Source organism: Pinus tabuliformis, chromosome 7 (genome assembly GCF_031772625.1).
Source record: "Pinus tabuliformis cultivar Carrire ecotype Pingquan chromosome 7, CPIR1, whole genome shotgun sequence".
In the NCBI taxonomy this organism is placed as follows: Eukaryota; Viridiplantae; Streptophyta; class Pinopsida; order Pinales; family Pinaceae; genus Pinus; species Pinus tabuliformis.
Window position 1 is genome coordinate 1,260,153,197 of NC_142293.1, and position 16,440 is coordinate 1,260,169,636.

Here is a 16,440-nt window from a genome sequence, read left to right on the forward strand (position 1 = left end):
GGGAGATTGTCCCAAGACCGGAAGGGAAATCAGTGGTGGGTTCGAGATGGATCTACAAAGTTAAGCAGGCAGCTAACGGGAGTGTGGACAAGTACAAGGCAAGATTTGTTGCATGAGGCTTTTCACAGATAGAGGGGATCGATTATGAGGAGACCTTTGCACCTGTCGCAAGGTATTCTTCCATACAGATGATTCTTGCTCTCTCAGTGCAGATGGGGTGGCACATTCATCAGATGGATGTGAAGACTGCATTTCTGAACGGAGTCATTGAGGAGAAGGTGTACATAGAACATCCCGAAGGTTTCGACATCTTCAACAACGAGTCGCATGTGTGTAGGCTCAAGAGAGCGCTGTATGGGTTGAAACAAGCACCACGTGCTTGGTACACATGGATAGACAATTATTTCACCAGACTTGGATTCTTCAAGAGTGAGGCGGATCCTAACCTATACCAGATTGTGGTGGAGGGTAAGTTGCTAATCATTGTACTTTATGTAGATGATTTGATTCTAACAGGTGATAAGCTGTTGATACTTTCATGCAAGGATGATCTTGCTAAGGAGTTTGAGATGAAGGACTTGGCCCTCCTTCATTACTTCCTGGGATTGGAAATTTGGCAGCGCAGTGATGGACTATTTGTTTCTCAGGGTAAGTATGCTCGGGAGATACTGGAGAAGTTCAACATGCATGGCTGCAAGCCTATTGATACTCCTCTTCCTGGAGGTTGGAGGAAGGAGGATGCTACTTCGGCGGAAGTAGTGGATGCCACTGTTTATCGACAGTTGGTGGGGTCGCTTATGTATCTGGTCAATACACGACCTGATATATGCTATGCTGTTATCCAGCTTTCACAAGCTATGGTTAAGCCGACCAAGCTCTTCTGGAAGGCAGACAAGCATGTATTTCATTATCTTAGAGGCACATTGGGATATGGACTGTGGTACAGATAGGAGGATGACGTGAAGCTATGTGGCTTCATGGATGCAGATTGGGCAGGGAGCCCAATGGACAGAAAGAGCACATCTGGAGGGGTCTTCAGTATCAGGTCGACCGCAGTTTCTTGGTATAGCAGGAAGCAGAGATCCGTGGCACTCAGTTCAACAGAGGCCGAGTATATGGCAGCAAGTTTGGCTGCATGCGATGCTATATGGATGAGGAAGATTCTGGTCGGGTTTTTCGGTTCTTAATTGGAGCCTACTGTGATTTATTGTGATAACCAGAGTTGCATTAAACTCTTGGCTAATCTAGTATTTCATGATAGATCTAAGTACATTGACATCAGGTACCATCATATCAAAGATTGTGTGCAGTGGAGAATCATGTTACTTTCATACATTCCAACGGAGGATCAGGATGCTGATATCTTGACGAAGGCGCTCACCAGGAGCAAATTCGAATACCACCGAGGCACGATAGGGGTTGCTGATAATCCATATCTTGTAGAGAGGGAGTGTTGAGAATGCAACAAGCTGATGGAGCTTAGTGGAAAGAAGTTGCCTTCATTAAGTGGGCCCGCAGGCTATTTTTGGCGCAAAGTCTATTTTTAGACTATGTCTATTTTTAGACATATGGATCATGGTCTATGAGTTGCAGGATGCTATTTGTGGATGATTGGTCATGTTGGTAAAAATAGATGGACTTCTATTTTTAGACATATGGGCGGTTTCTATTTTTAGACTGTCAGGCTAAAAATAGAACAGTCGAATATTATTGTCTCATAATAATATTTGGACTATAAACATTATCTTATCCTCTTGGAGCACTTCAGTGTGAGCTACAGATGTGGCACATGCAGCTGTCAAAAGGAAATACGCTTTTCTTGTGGGTCAGTTGAGCTATTGCATGCAGGACTTCAGTTAGAATTCATGTGGTTGAGTTTCAGTGGAGTTGATTGTGGAGTTGTGTTCAGTTTGACTTGGTTGAACTAGTTGTATTTAGTCTAACTGCAAATAGACTAGTGATGAGTGATGTGAATTAATTGTTAAACTAATTCACTAATTATTAACTCATAAAGCAACTAAAAAATACATCAGTTAACTCAGTGCATTTACAGTTCAGTGGCAACATGTGTTAGAGGTTGAGATTGCTATCAGTTGTGACTATAGTTGTGCATGAGATTTGCACATGCATGGATGGAGATTGCCCATGAGGCTTGCATAGTATAACCAAAGGAATTCGATTTCACAGAGTGATTGATTCTCTTGCAGGATTGCGCAGTGGAGGCAGGCAAACAGTGGAGGAGATTTGAGGCATCAGATCTGAGCTAGTTTGTGTGTAACAGGTGGAGATAGTACTGAGTACTTGTGAGGAGTATTGTACTATGTATTGTTACATGTTCTCTATTATTATAATATACAGATGGTGTGGGGTTTTCAGCTGTATGCTTTCCCCGGGTTACATACTGTGTTAATGTGTGCATGTGATTGATGTTCCATTGTTTTTAATGCTGCTAAATTGATGATCAACGTAGAGGAGATTATGTATTATGCATGTATTCCGCAATAGTGTATAATCGAGATAATCTCTGTGAATAAGTGTCATATTATTCAAAATTTCTACATTTCTTTATCAAGAAATCTCGGATTCATAAGTAGCAAATATTGATACAGAGGAATACGAATACAAATATGAATACTAATACGAATGATTATAAGTAGGTAGGTCGTTCCATTGATGGGAAGGACGAGAACTGTGTGTTTATAAGGAGGGAGTATGTAATTTGTCTGGACCCGGATTCTGGATGATGCACATAATGAGTTTAATGCAAATAATAATTTCAGCAAGCAGAGGAGGAATAGCCGGGGCCCGGATGGACAACAGTAGAACTCTCTAGAAACCATCTCATAGACACTGCAATAATTTTTTTTTACTATTCGAAGGTTGTGTATACCTCAAGTTAAACACATACCCAATAGAAACCTGACGCCCCACTGTTACGTAGAAAATCCAACTGAAGGCGTTGAACTGCACGCGACACGAACATTGTAATTGGCGTGAGAAGATGCTACGGTCCACAACTAGCGAGACAAAGCTACAGGTGTGAGTGGTGATCGGGATTCGGGCCCCACCATCCGCGTCAAATAAAATCAGCAGGGGCCACTATTTTAAGGTCAGTTCTATACAACCATAAGGATATTCACATGATAAAGATCCTACCCATGTCGATTAAGGCACGTGATTGAGGGTTTTAACAACGTGATCAAGGGTTCGACTCCAATTTCTCATACTCGCGGTTTCTATTACCACACCATAAAGACAGAGAGCTTCTTTAATCATAAGCATATTATAAAAACTATGGAACCTAGCAGGCTAGCACTGGTACGCTGCTGTGGGGTTTTATTTCAAAAATCCAAATTCTATTTACACAGGAATAGAAGTTAAATACTCAAAGAAATATAAATCAAACACTCAGAGTTGTTCCTCTGTCGAAGTATGAGGATTTGGCTGCAATCTTATTCTTCTCCATCCCTCAATTTGCTACGCAAAATTTACTGAAACTTCTCCTCACATTCACATGAATCTAAATCGACTCTACTTTCGAATCTTAACAAATCTTAACAATGTCGGATCCTTTTCCACTCTCATTCTTGTTTTGGTGGCTAGCAGCAATAAATAGCAGTCGTTCTCTTCGCAGATCAACCCGCAGGATCGATCGATCGGGTTGCGGGTAGAGATGTCCCCTTACTGGACCCAGCAAGAGAAATAATTTGTTTGTCCCTGAGCAGTCGATTCAGAGTCTTACATTTCGATTTCATTTCTCATTTAGGATTCTTTTAATTACACACGTCTAAATAGACCAACGCTAATCTACGAAAATCGATTTTATTTTATTTGGAATGAGGATAACCAGACTTGTAATTCGTTTGATTAAATTTAAATATCATCTATCAGAGTCGTGCGGCTCGTTTTTTGAATTCGAAGACGTCAAAACAGGGTTTATTTAATTTGATCAGAGTAGTCCGGGTCGTTTCTTAAATTCCAAGACAACAAAACAGGGTTTAATTAATTTGACTTCTAGTTTTTTTCAAGGAGCCTGCAGATCTCTTTTAATTAGAGAGCCTCGGGGCGGAATCACACACTAAATCGAAATTTATTTATGATTTCAAAAAGAATTCAAATCATTTTACCTAATCTTTATCACAGTATCTATGTTTACTTAACAGATATTTAAAAGAGCTATTGCATTTTTCAATTTCAAAAATTCTCTCTGATAAATTCCAGAAGGTACCTTAAAAAAATATTGCTCCATTGTAGCAGTGATCATTCGGCCCTTTGCACACGGTCTGCAGACGCTATATACTCCCAAATTCGTTGAAAGCGAGGTAGAAATTAATGAACAGAGCATCCTAGCCTAGAAATTTTGAAAATAATTAATTAACCAGAAACAGAGCGCAATTGTTATTCATAAAGAGATCAAATAGACATTGCAGTCGTTGTTTATAAAGAAATCAAATCCACAGAAAATCACAAATAACAAGCCCGAGGTAGTTACCTTGCACATATGATTTTGTAAAAGTATTCACTCGTGCACCCAGCGCTCTGCCCTCAAAGCTGGAAGGAAAAAACTAAAAACAAACAAACAAAGAAGAATTAGTGCAGAAACATTTAAAAATAACCAATGAATTGTTAAAACCAAAACCAAAGAAAAATAGATTCCGATTGCTGTCCATATATCAAAAAACTACAGCACAGATTTCATCTCTCACCTCATCAATCCATGGAGAAGAGGAATTTGTGTCGCCCAATTTGATTCACCCAAATAAATATGTCCTTCTCCTCTGCACTCGGTGGTTAATTTACATATAGACCACACATAAACATAACAAGAACAACATCATACACAGCAGAAACACACAAGGAAGACTATACACAAAGAACAACAACATACACAGCAGAAACGCACAAAGAAGACCATAAACATAGACAGAAACCAAAACAAAGGGGTTAAATTGAATGCGGAAGTCTGGCGAACACCAAGGCTGCAAGGCAATTGAACGAGAAAGATAGCGAATCATTAGCGATTAGAAATTTATCTGTAACTGTCCTTTCTCTCTAAATGCTCAAGTGCTAAACCCGAAGGCAATTGAATGCGAATTGAATGCAAAAGTCTCGCGAACAGCAAGGCAATTGAATGCGAAAATCCGCAGATCTGATAGCCATCCGAAATTTATCTGGTCACTGTCCTTTGTCCCTAAATGCTAAACTTGCAAGTTGCCGCCGACCGAAGATTATACGGTATAAAAAATATATAACGTAAGGTTATATATATATAATTTTAATTTTTTTTTTTTAAACTTTTAACTTTTAAACATCTCTGTCATATTGACGTTTTTAAAAATTTAATGGCAAGTTACACATGACGTAGAGATTTGAAACTAAAACGTATTTTACGAGTAAAAAAGTTAAATATGGGTATGCAGGCGTCAAATTTAACCCCTGGGCGAAAAGCGGAGGAATTGCCAACGGCCGGAGCCAGAAGTTTTTCCAGACGACAACGAAAACCAGGGAATTCCTCTGCCTAAGTAGACTACTTCTTGAGTAAAGGCATTACAGATTATATTCACCTCACCGCGGGGCTTGTCCCATCGCACTGGTCTAAGCCCGGCAGTGGTTACAAGTGGGATGAGGGCGTCAATATGATTGCCTGCTTTCTCGAGTACGGTGACATTGTTGCCCTTGGTTTTGTTGCCAAGATGAATTTGAAACTGTGCCGATGGATGGGACTTGCGATTCTTCTGCTATATCCATGGTAAATATCGATAAACTTTGGAAGGATTACAAGGCTATATATGCAGCATCATCCTAATTACAGCTGAACTTCTTGGACCTCATCTATACTTTAAGGGTAGGTTTAAGTTTAGCGGTTTGAGTCGACTTCAATGATAATAACAAATATTGCGTCTCAGAGGTCACACTTTCTCGTTGCTTTATAAATGTAAAGTCTGATACAAATAAAAGGTTTCAAAATTAATGTATGGTTCTCATACAAATAAAAAAAATTACTTAATTAATGTATAGTTGAGAAGGAATTTTAAAATTAAATTATAAGCGACCCATCAGGTAAAAACTTCAGCTCTTATGGGATTAATGTTGAGAGCAATGTTTTACAACTCGGACTCCGACTCCGACTCGGCCGAGGATCGACTCCGACTCGGTAATGACTCGGCCGGCTCGATTTCAATGACTCGATCGTTGTAAAAAATACATTAAATATTTATTTTTTTTATAAAAAAACATTATTTTAAATATTTTAAACATAATTTTAAAGATTTTCATTCAAGTTTCCAAACACACAACATTATAATATACATGGAAGACAACATATGATCAAAGTAGGCTCATGAACCAATCCATTATATCAAAATGGTACCCAATGGCAATAGTAAATACATAGTCAACTGTAGTCTGTCATACATGATCAAAGACTCAAGAGTCAAAACAAAATACAAATAACCAAGGAGGCTAGTAGCTACTGCCAGAGGAGCCAAGATCATCTCGACCAATCTCTAGATCATCATCATCAGAGTTAGACAAGGGGCCCCATGGCTCCTCCTCATCATCATCTTCTCCAACTGCAACTGTAGAAGTGGTGCCAGTACCACTAGGCTGTGCAGCAGATGAAAGCTGAGATAGAGTACAAATGTGGTTGCGCTTCTGTCGTGGCTGAGCAGAGGAAGGCGAAGCACCTACAACTGGAGTCCTACTAGCTGGCTGTGAGACTGAGGCTGGTGGATCGGGATCTGCATTCAACTGAACAGGCTGCAGTGGATGTTGAACATCAAGTTGATCAATCTCAAGATCCTCATCAGGATCAAACTCTGGTAGACGACTCTCCACTACCCAATCTGATGTTGGATCAATGTCTTCCAACACAATGGGATCTGAATCAAGTCTTTTGTTCAGCAATTGGTTCCGTCTGAGCCGAAGGTTGTATTGGATAAAAACTAGATCATTCAACCGTTTTTGCTCCAAACGGTTTCTCTTCTTTGTGTGAATCCTCTCAAAGACAGACCAATTGCGCTCACACCCAGATGCACTGCAAGTTTGACTCAAAATACGAATTGCAAACCTTTGCAATTCAGGGCACTGGCCACCAAAGGCCTCCCACCATTGTGCTGCAAAAAACATAGGAGTGTAATGAATTATGAGTTAGATGAAGGCTGAAGCTCAACAAAATTACAAATTATATCTAACTTTCAAATTATAAATGATTTAACAAACTTTAATAAAAAAAGTAAAACCATTAAGAAATTGAAAATTGAAATTTTTGTTTACCTGGCTCATCTGCTTCTCTTGCAATCTTTGCTAGGTTCTTCCCAAAGGTACCTGTTGCATTGCTGAAGGATGTGACGTGCTGATGTATCAGTAGCTGATCAGACTCCGATGGGACCATGCGCTCAATGCAATCAACCAGTCCATCTCTGACCTCGCCCCTCAAAGCTCCTGACTCCTTAGCTTTATAATGATACCGTGGGTTCAAAAAATACCCAGCTGCATGTATAGGGCGATGGAGTTGATTGTTCCATCTTTCATCAATGATTGCCCAAATGGGCCCATACTTTGCCACTCTATCCTTGTATGCTGTCTTTATTTGCTCCTTTGCTTGATCCATAGCCTCATAAATGAAGCCCATAGCCAACCTTTCCCCATCCACCAACCGCAACACCTTAACTAGTGGCTCAGCAAGCTTCACAATCTCTGCTGCCTTTCTCCAAAAAGTTTCATCATGGACTTTCCTTTTCAATTCTCTGCCTTCTGGTTTGTTAGACCAACTGCTTTGATTCCATTCATCACTGGAAAACATCTTTTTCAAGTTTCTATGTTGGGAAAGCATAGATTGCAATGTCAAAAAATGTGTAGCAAATCTAGTGATGGCAGGCCTAATAATATCCTTGCCTCTAGTGTGTTTCCTCATGAGACTCAAAACTAGTGTATGATTGTAGATAAATTTTGTTATGCTTTTGGCATTATCTACAGTGTTTCTGACCCAATCTAATTTTCCAATATCCTCAAGCATGAGGTCTATGCAATGTGCAGCGCATGGGGTCCAAAAGATGGTCTTGTGTTTTTCCTCTAACAGTCTACTAGCAAGAACATAGTTAGAGGCATTGTCTGTGATGATTTGAACAACATTAGCCACCCCCACATCCTCAATAACCTCATCCAATAGCTGAAACAACAAGTGGCCATCTTTTACCTTATCAGATGCATCAACTGATTTTAAAAACATGGTTCCCTGTGGGCAGAAGACAAGAAAGTTTATGATGGTACGGTTTCTTTGATCAGTCCATCCATTTGACATGATGGTACACCCTGTTCTTGCCCATGATTCCTTGAAATCTTGCAAATACTCATTAATTGATTGAATTTCTTTCTGCAAACGAAACCCCCTTAGCTCTTGCATAGTAGGGCCTTTGAAGCCTTTTCCAGCAACATGTATGGCCTCAAACATAGGCTCATAATATGGTGAACGAGCAGCATTAAAGGGGATATCAGCATCATACCACCATCTAGCTATGTAGTCACAAGCAGTCTCCCTCAATTCTTTCTTCCAATGGTCATCTAAAGTGGGCTGAGCAAGACCTTTACTAATACTAACTTCAGGACCATGTGCATCTGATGGAGAGGAGCCTGAGTGAGTGAAAAAACTTTTGATAGTCCCATCACCCTTCATTCTACCCTTTCCCTTATCTTGAACAGAAGCAAAAGAGGGAGGAACATAACGGAAAGGGTTTGATGCATCAGTTTGAGGGATAGAGGAAGAACCCTCAAACTCATAGTGGGGGTTGGCAGCCATCATTCTTTGTATCTCCCTCTTCCTCCCAATTTCAGCCTGTATCTCTTTTTGCCTAGTCTTTTCTTCTTTAAATTTTTCAAAGCTTTCCAGCAAATTCTTTCTAATCTCCCCAATTTGATCAGAGGGACATGCAGTAATATTGCCTTTAATCCCTGCCAAGTGTTGTTTCAGCCTATGAATCCCCCCAGGACCTGACTTAATTTTCCTATGGCAAAACTTGCAACACATCTCACTATCAACCATTTCAACATATGCCCAAGCAGGATCTTTTGCTCTAGGTGCCATTTTTTGACTAGGAAAACAATCTGAAAATGAAAATAAAAATAAAAATTGATTCAATGTTCATTTATTTGACTAAAAACACTCTCTAAGCTATCTTGATATGCACCTAAAATTTACTAAGTAAAAACAGATTTATAGAGGTGGAAAAAAATACCTCCAGGCACAAACTGCCTCCTCAAGCTTGCTCCAAGAATCAGCTCCTCAATCCTGCTCCAAATGGCTGCCCAAGAAGCTCCTCACTCCAGCTACAATGCTCCTCCAAGACTCCTCACTGCTGCTCCAAAACAAGCTCAAGAACTGCTCACTAACTCTCAAAGAAGACTCTCACTCAAATGCATAAGACTGCTGTGAGTGAAATGAGAGCATTTGGCTGTCTTAAATAGAGTTTGGGAGGGGGAAATGGACCCCAAAAGCATTTAACAATCTACCATTACCCTTTGGAATCCACAAACCCTACTTAACTTTACCAAAAAACAGCAAAAAAGTGAATTTAATTCATAAAATACGCTGCCCAGCCGTGCTTTTAATGACTCGGCCGAGTCAATACGGACCCGGCCGGGTTGACCGAGTCAGCTATGACTCGGCCGAGTCATTGGATGACTCGGCCGAGTCATAGCTGACTCGGTCAGCCGAGCCGGATTGCTGGCCGGGTCAGTGTTTTGGGGTTTGACTCGGTCCGAAACGGCCGTTTCGGTTTCAACTCGGCCGAGTTGTAAAACAATGGTTGAGAGTGATAATAGCAGTTCTCATTATTGTTATTGGTCTTATCAATTTGGTAATAAACAATTGGTTAAGACTTAGATCAAATTAAATTAATTTTATAAATTTATGAAAATATTAATAATATTTTATAAATTATTTTTTATAATTTTTTTGAAAATTATTTATTAGTAACGAATGAAGTGAATATTGATATTATAATAATAATAATAATTTAAACCATTTGAAGTTTTTGTTTTTTTTTTTCCTTTGTTAGGTTTTAATATTGTTATTGGTTAAGTTACATAAAGAAAATTACTTATTTTTTCCTTTGTTAGGTTTTAATATTGTTATTCCTTAAGTTACGTAAAAAAAATTACTTATTTAAAATTTTGGTTTTTTTTGGTTTTAAATATTTAAAATTTTATTTTTTAATTGGTTTAAAATTATGAAATGATAATATATTTTTGTATAAATGGAAGATTATTGAAAAAAATAAAAAATATAACAAAAATGTACAAATAAAAATATACAAGTTGTCATTTGTGAAAAACATTATTTCATGCTAACTATTCTATGGTTTAGTTTTTGTCTAAATTTGTTGATATAATTTTTAGTAGATTTATGTTTCTTTTATTATTTAAATTCTATGCATAAATTAATTCAATATCCTTAAAAATCTCTAAAGTACTTGAATTGTGAATATTACAATGCCCAAACTTGCAATTTAGAAAAAATCCTAATTTAAAAGTGAATATTACAATGTTCAAACTTGCAATTTAGACAAATCTTGAATTGAGAATCGATAGCCTAATGATCTGTCACAAGCCACCATCATACAACCCACTTGCATTCTACATTATGTTATCGAATATAGTATTTACAAGTTCTAATATTTATGCCGTAAGGTGTTTCCTTTGAGATGAAATCCCCTTTGGTCCTCATTGTCCTTGCTATGGATCGTGAGATCAAGTTTTATAAGATTGCAATGTTTCCCTCCATTTGATCTGATAACTGACTTCTTGTTTCTTAAGTAATTTGCTCATTAATTTTTCAGTTCGACCGTAGCCTATGGTTACACCATCTCTGCAATTCATAACACTTTTAGGAGGTTCACGACCAAGGATAATGTGAAGTAAAGCTTTCCTTGCAATTACTTTGACAGAAATATGCATTGAGCCCTTTCCCTCCTTTCTTTTTGGTTTATCCCACATCGAGAAACTAAATATTTGCTGGATTTCTTTGCCTGCGGTAATTTGTCACTTGGAATTTCTGAGTTTGGAGGGAAAACCAGTTCGGAACCAAGTCTAAGGTTTTTCTTGCAATTACTTTGACCAAAAAAAGCATTGAACCCTTTCCCTCCTTTGTTTTTTGGTTTAACCCGTATCGACAAACTAAAATTTGTCAAGTTTGTTTGTGTAGGGTAATCAGTCTGGGTCTACAATACGTGAATTGGTGCCTTCAACTGGGTTACAGCAAGAATTTCTATGAGAATAATGGCCAAGTGATAGTAAGTCAAAATTGTTACACACAACTGCCCCTCTTTCACTTGATAGATTGGATACCAAGCTACTACAAACCTCTCAAACATGATGAAAAATAGAAACTAAAGAAATTACATGATAAATTTAGATATCAAAATAATTCGTAGGCATTCCTTGAGGTTGTATCACAACTGTAAACATGTTTTTCACAATGGGACATCATCTTCATTATCAAGAAACATTCTTCAAAATTGACTTATTTTTCAAGCTACAAAGGTAAGTGAGAAAATATGCCTAAATGTGCAACATAACCTGATAAGCATGTCTATCATTTAATTCTCAACGTATGCTTGATCATATTTCTTAATAATTACTCTATAATATTAAATAGTGTTATGTTAATAGATAAAAACCTTGTCATAACAAATTGAGGATGAACAATTAAAAAATACATGTAATGAATGAAGGTCCTCTATTAATGGAATAACGCTCATTAAGAGTTAGGTGACATGTTTCCAGTTGGGTTGTGATCTAGTGGTATACCACAAATAGCTCAGGTTTGATTCTCAGGCATATTTGTATGGGTTCTACTTGAGAATCACTAAAACAACACATCTCATAAGCTTCATCAATGCCTCTTTCTACTATACCTTTAGAGAGAGAGTATTTTTTTTCTTCTTTTCCTTGTTGTAGATATATTTCACTATATTGTTTCCATGATGTGTTTATTGGAATGCTACAAATTTTGCAGTATACAAACTACCCTTTATGTAATGTTGCCTAACACATCAACATTGATATAATAGATCTTCGTGGAATCCTTGAGTGATGCAGGAGCATGAGGCTTGAAGAAAAAAGGCTTCAATTTTATTCCAAAAATCCAAAAAAAAAATTCAAGCAAAGGAGTGGGATCCTTTAGCTGTCACTTTACAAAGCTTTATAGATAGGATTAGAGCTAGAATATAGGGATTTGAATGATTTTGTAATTAATTCAAGTAGTTTAGACTTAGTTGAGATTCTCGAGGAGAATTTCATGCAGAGTAGGTATTATCTAGGATTAGACAGATTCAATCCATTGATTGAGGATCTGATTGTTTGTATGTACTGGTATTTATGTAAGTTTTGAATTATTGTAAGGGGATTTGGCTAGATTTGGCTGTGGAGGATTAGACTGTAAAAATTGAAATATCTCTATGTCTATGTGTATTCTGCGCATGAATGGTTAAATCCCAGAGTCCCAAAGAATATAACTTAGAACTAGTCTAAACCTGGCGGAAGTCCAATTTCTTGGCGGAACGAGAAAAACCCTGATAAAAGTTGTGAGGAAACTTAGGAAATGATCTAAACCGTTCGATCGATAGGCACAGATCTAACGGTGATCACGTGCTCACAAGCGCGAACATTAATTCTAAAACCGGATGCGAGAAATTATTTAACTGAGTTAATAACTCAGTTAATCTGGACCATCTGCTTGAAGGAGGCAAATCTGACGGTAATCGCGTCGTTAACATGCACGGGATTTAATTTGGAAATCGGATGTGATATTGTATGAATTGCGATTTAATCCGTTGAAGTCCGGATTGATCATAGCCATTCGCTATGAAGTGACGAGATCCGACAGATATCACGTCAAAAAGTACACGAGATTTAATCTAAATTTCGGACTTGAGAAGTTATAAATTGCAGCTTTGTTTCCTTTCAGTTCCATGGGAAAGGTAAAGGTTCGTGGAAAAGGTGGACACAAGAAGTTTTTGAATGACAGTGTTATTTCCTTTCGATTCCGTGGTAAGTGAATTTCTGCCATATTTCGGGTAATTTTAACAATTCTGTTGTTTTCGCCGAATAACTACATTTGGAGGCGGATCACTGAAACTCCAAAGGAAATCCGAGAAGAACTTCCACCTGCGCTTGAAGAGATCATTTCTGGATTTGAACAATTATCATTGACACCTACACCTAGACCACCATTAGTGGTATCAGAGTAGCCTACTAACACTGAACATGATCTCAAAGATCAGAAAAAGAAATCCAACATGGCTTTCAGAGTTGGAGGAAGACGTGGTGGTGGTCGAAGAAGAGGAAGACCAGTTGCAAATGTTGAAGTGTTGGAAGCTATGCAAGAGATGCAAGCTAGACTAGAAGTAGTAAAAATGGGAAATCAAAGAGACAGAGATGTTAGTGGGCCTGAATTTGACGCTACAGAATCAGAGGAAGTTGTAGATGTTACCCCTGAAATGAGATTCTTTAAATCAGTGTTGAGATCCACATCTAAACCCAGACTTGAGGTTTCAGTTTATATAGGAGGTTTAAACCCTGAGGAGTTGATAGAATGGATTAATGACATGGAGAAATTTTTTGATTATGAAGAAATAGAAGAAGGAAAGAGAGTGAAAATTTTTGTCACAAAATTGAAAGGACATGCAGCACTTTGGTGGGATGGAGTGCAGGCAGAAAGAAGGAGACTTAGTAAGCACCCAATTAAAAATTGGAATAGGATGGTGGAAAAGTTGAGAGGTAAGTTTTTGCCAAGTGATTATCAACATACATTATTTAAACAGATGCAGAATCTTAGATAGAGGTCTTTGACAGTGAAGGAATACACAGAGGAATTTTACAAAGTGAGCATAAGAGCTGGAAAAATTTAAGATACATATGAGAAGGTTGCAAGATATGTAAATGGTCTCAGAATGGAGATTCAATATGAGATAAGTGTGTTGTCTCCTGAAATAGTAGAAGAGGCTTATCAAATGGTATTGAAGGCTGAAGAAAAACTCATGAGGAATAAATCTGCCATAAACAAAGGTACTTTCCGAGAAAGGGGAAGTCAAGGTGGTAGAGGAAGGTCTACAACACCTAGAGATGGAGCTAGTAGTAGCTCAAGTCAGCATACACCCACAGGGGGCGATGCAAGTGGCAGAGGGAGTTTTTCCAGAGGAAGAGGAGGCAGAGGCAGAGGAAGAGAAATTAGATGTTACAGATGTAACAAGCTGGGACACAGAGCCTATGAGTGCCCAGAAAACATAGGGACAAATCAGAGAAATGTAATTGTTGCTCATACTGAAGGGAAAGCAGGAAAGGTGACAGAGGAAGAGAATGTACCAGAGAAAGGGGAATCTTTGGTAGTTAACAAAGTTTTGTTAAAGCCAACAAAGGAAGTTGTTGAACCAGCACAGAGAAAGACCTTGTTCAAGACTGTGTGCAAGGTTCAAGGAAAATGTTGTCAAATGATAATTGATAGTGGCAGTACTGATAATTTGGTCTCTACATAAGTGGTGGAGAAGTTGAAGTTAAAGACAAAGAAACATCCAACACCTTACAAGGTGTCATGGCTTCAAAAAGGACATCAATTGTTAGTGAATGAACAGTGCAGTTGTGCAAATACAAAGACAAAATTATGTGTGATGTGATGCCTATGGATGTGTGTCACATATTGCTAGCAAGACCTTGGCAGTATGACAGAGGAGCTATGCATGATGGGAAAACACATATAAATTTGGTAAAGATGGTGCCAATCATACATTGTTTCCTATGGAAGAAGAGGATGCATCAAGAAAATCTGATCCAAAGACCCTATTGCTGAGTGGAAAGGAATACTTGCAACAGATTGAAGAGGATGAGGTAAATTTTTCATTGATTTGCAAACCCAAGGTAATAATTACTTCCACTAAAATTTCTAATTTGCCAATTGAAATTCAAGACATGTTGTACAGTTATTATGATATCATTGTAGATGATTTTCCTAATGAGTTACCACCCATTAGAAAAATCAGCCATCATATAGATTTGATTCCAGGGGCAAATCTACCAAATAAAGTAGCTTACAGAATGACTCCCATAGAGAATGAAGAAATATGAAAACAGGTTTAGGAACTGTTAGATAAAAGACTGATTAGAGAGAGTTTGAGACATTGTGCAGTGCCAACAGTGTTGAGTCCAAAGAAATATGGAGGTTGGAGAATGTGCACTGATTCAAGAGAAATCAACAAATAACAATCAGGTACAGATTTCCTTTACCTAGAATTGAAGATTTGATGGATTTTTTAAGTGGAGCAAGATATTTTACAAAGTTGGATTTAAAAAGTGGATATCATCAAATAAGAATTAGAGAGGGAGATGAGTGGAAAACTGCTTTTAAAACAAATGAAGGATTGTATGAATGGATGGTAATGCCTTTTGGATTATCAAATGCTCCTAGTACATTTATGAGGCTTATGAATGAAGTGTTGAAAGAATTTATTGGTAAATTTGTAATAGTATATCTGGACGATATATTAGTTTACTGCAGATTTAAAGAGGAACATATGAGACATCTGAATTATGTCTTGCAGAAGCTACAACAAGAAAAGTTATTGTTAAATTCAAAGAAATGTTCATTCATGAAGGGAGAATTGGTATATTTGGGCTTTGTTGTTTTTGCTGATGGGTTAAAGATGGATCCAGAGAAGATCAAGACAATCATAGAGTGGCCTTCACCGAAAAGTGTTTTTGAGGTAAGAATTTTTCATGGTCTTGCTAGTTTTTATAGGAAAATCAGAAGGAATTTTAGTAAGATCAATGCTTCTATTATTGACACTATAAAGAAGGATAAACAACCATTTAAATGGACTGCTGAAGCAAAAAAGAACTTCCAATTGTTGAAAAGAAAGTTCACTAAGAAACCTATTTTGATTTTGCCTTATTTTAATAAACCTTTTCAAGTGAAATGTGATGCGAGTGGAGAAGCCATTGGAGCTGTTTTAAGTCAGGAGGATAAAATTGTAGCTTATTTCAGTGAAAAACTAAATGAATCAAAGAAGAAATATTCTTCTTATGATAAGGAATTTTATGCAGTTGTACAGTCATTGAAGAAGTGGAGACATTACTTGATGTCTAAGGAGATTGTACTTTATTCAGACAACCATGCATTGTAGTACATTATGCAACAACCAAAGCTTAGTCAAAAACATGCAAAATGGGTAGAATATCTTCAAATTTTTAATTTTTTATTAAAACATATAACTAGCCAATCAAACAAGGTAGCATATGCCTTAAGTAGAAAAAGCATTTTAGTTCAATAAAGTCAAATTCAAGTGTTGGGTGTTGATTTTCTTAAGGAATTATATGAGAAAGATTTAGATTTTAAAGAGGCATTTGAAGCTTGTAAAAATCTTGTTTTGTTAGATAGAAGTAAGTGGCTGG

General features: G+C 37.6%; 1 long non-coding RNA gene across 1 annotated transcript; it reads right to left on the reverse strand.

Moving 5' to 3' along the window:
- Window positions 1–4,225: 4,225 nt before the first annotated feature.
- On the reverse strand, window positions 4,226–4,949 carry LOC149251982 (uncharacterized). Its single transcript, XR_016266034.1, has 3 exons — window positions 4,707–4,949; window positions 4,493–4,565; window positions 4,226–4,351 (listed from the first exon to the last, which is right to left on the reverse strand). It is a non-coding gene; the product is annotated as an uncharacterized LOC149251982 (long non-coding RNA).
- Between the last annotated feature and the right edge of the window lie 11,491 nt (window positions 4,950–16,440).